At 46.7% G+C, this 2619-nt stretch overlaps 1 protein-coding gene across 1 annotated transcript in view; it reads right to left on the bottom strand.

Moving 5' to 3' along the window:
- The window catches only part of SYTL5 (synaptotagmin like 5), a 288953-nt gene extending 287898 nt beyond the window's left edge, over window positions 1-1055 (bottom strand). The window contains exon 1 of the mRNA XM_045289410.1: window positions 1023-1055. The gene's annotated coding sequence lies outside the window, so the exon portion shown is untranslated. The remainder of the gene's footprint in view (window positions 1-1022) is intronic.
- Between the last annotated feature and the right edge of the window lie 1564 nt (window positions 1056-2619).

Raw genomic sequence — 2619 nt, 5'->3', positions numbered from 1 at the left:
AACATGAAACACAAATGTGTGCATTCCAGGAGGCTGTCCCTTCTGCTGCTCTTAATCCGAAAGACAGTAGCAATTATTCTCAAACAATTTTTAATTAAAAAAACACGACAGCAACAATTAATATTTATGGAAACACTTTGCACTTAATAATGGAAAAAGAGGGACGCTTCCTCTAGGCATTGGCTCTTCTAAAAGGAGTCAGGGAAAGAATTCCCTCCCCCTCCCCCACCCACCCCCACATGCAAACACACACATGAACTGAAGCATAGGAAAACAAGTAGGTTTGCATTGTTACATTCTTAAAAGAAACAGAACTAGCCCTCACTGATTTCTAACAAGGGAAGTACTAGGTTTTGAAACATTTCTGAAAACAGAGAACATAACACCAGCAGACCTCTCCTAATTTTTCCACCCTCTGGAGTACAATACATTTCAAAGAAAATACAATCGTGTCTTTGGATGAACTGTTTCAACATTACCATGGCATTACCATTATTTTACCTCCGGAATGTTTTGATTCAGTAAATAGTGACAAGATAGCTGGCAAGAAATGCGCTTGCTTTACAGCTCGGGCACGTCCTGGGCTGCAGGGGGTTATTTCAAGTTCCAAACTCACACTACCGTAAAACATCTGCTCCCTCACCAAGGGAATGGAAACCGCCCGGGCACAGGATCCCAGCTAGCCCTCCTGCTCTCCTTCTCCACCTCCAAGAATCCCCCAGGAAGAAAGCAGGGGAGGAGGGAAATATTGGAAACAAATTAAACAAATATTCTGAGCCCCATAAACGCCGCCCCCCGACATTTGACGGTATCCTGAAAATTAAGAATCTCGCCCCCAGAGTTTGACCACGAATTTTACATTCTCTGTTGCGTTTTAAAAATCTAACTTTCTGCCTCCCATGAAGAGAACCAGAGGAAGGTGCAAAGGCAGACAGACAGACAAGGGCTGGGAGATGGAAGACCCTCCTCCCCCAGCCCCTGTAGCTGCCTTGGCAGGAAGCATCAAGAGATGAGAAACTTACCTGGTCCTCACCTAGAGGAAAAGGCGGCGGGTCCAGCACCAGGAAGGGAACGGTCTGCGGGGGTGAGTCGCTGGGAGCCAGCGATGCAATACCGACCCCAAGCTGGAGGCGAAGTTCTGCTCCTAACCCGGGAAATCAGTGACTCACTCGCTTGGCGCCCGCCTCTCAGCGCCTTGCGCCCCTCTCTCCCCTCCCCCAGCAGGTGCTAGGGCTGAGCTCCCAGAAGCAGTCTCCCCACAGGACTTGTGGCCCGACGCCCCCAGGTGGCAGCACCAGAGCCCACCAAGGCAAAGCAGCAGCCGGCGCAGCCCGCCCTTCCAGACCACTGCCTGCTGCCTCAGAAACAGTGCGTGCTTCTATCAGGGGTCTCCCCTATCCTCAGACCCTTCCACCCTGTCACCTGCTGCCTCCATCTGAACTCCCCACCCCTTTCACATGTCATGTGGACTTGGCATTGCTACGATTCTCCTGCAGGTTGTGCCAAAGAGACTCCAGTCACTCCATCACCACCGGCTCCCCGCCAACTTTGGCCAACCCCTGGTGGCTGTGGTGGTGGTACCCCCGAAGTCCAGAACCAGGTTCAGCCAGCCCTTTCGGATCCCACCCATGTACTTCGATATAGGTCTCTCTTCGTATACTTACCCGTTAGACACCCACTGCCCATGCCTCCCATGCCCCCTTGCCTATCTGACACACTTTCCACCCACCAACTGGATATAGCAATGCCCTGACCTTCCCATAATTGGTTCCAATGCTCCAATACTTGCTTCCCTTACTGCCCTTGAAGGGGAGCACCACTGAGCAGTTTCTATCATTCCAGTATATCCCAATGTCCATCCTCAAGCATTGTAAACATCCAAGAATAGTCAAGAAAAGCCGAGACTTGAACCAAATTGGACTGAGTTACTATTCTTATGAGGTGACATTAAATCAATATGATCTGACCCTCTAGTTTATCAAGCATGACATCTTTTTCTATAAATTGGTCCCTTTTGATGACATGCCCAAAGTATGTGAGATGAAGTCTCACCATCCTCCCTTCTAAGTAGCACTCGGACTTTCCTTCTTCCAAGACAAATTTCTTTGTTCTGCTGACAGTCCACGTACTTTCAATATTATTCCCCAATATCATAAGGCAAATACAACAATTGTTCTTATTCATTGTTCAGCTTTCATAGGAACATGAGATTAAAATGACCATGTGAGGCACATGTTAATCCTCCAAGTGACACCCTGTAAAGAAATCTTTTACAGCAGATTTTCCCAATCCAATATGTGATTTGATTTCTTGACTGCTGCCTCCGCCAGCATTGATTGTGGATCAAAGACAAATGAAAGTCTTGACAACTTGAGTCTTTTCTTTGTTGATCTTGATGTTGTCTATGGGCCAGAAGGATTATTTTTTGTTGTTTTTCTTTATACTAAAGAAAACAACAAAAAATAATTTTGAAGTCAATTTTTGCGGCTTTTTTCTCTCAAATATCATATCCAGTCTATTAGAAAGGCTTGTCTACTCGACCTTTAAAACAAATCAAGGAGAAGTCGGACAGGGCAAGATATGACAAAATACCCATTTATAAACTATCAAGGGCTCATG

This window comes from Echinops telfairi, unplaced genomic scaffold (genome assembly GCF_000313985.2).
Source record: "Echinops telfairi isolate 266 unplaced genomic scaffold, ASM31398v2 ScPeMD7_26;HRSCAF=91, whole genome shotgun sequence".
Taxonomy (NCBI): Eukaryota; Metazoa; Chordata; class Mammalia; order Afrosoricida; family Tenrecidae; genus Echinops; species Echinops telfairi.
The sequence above is the reverse complement of the archived record's forward strand: the minus strand, read 5'-3'. Positions and strand labels throughout refer to the sequence as shown.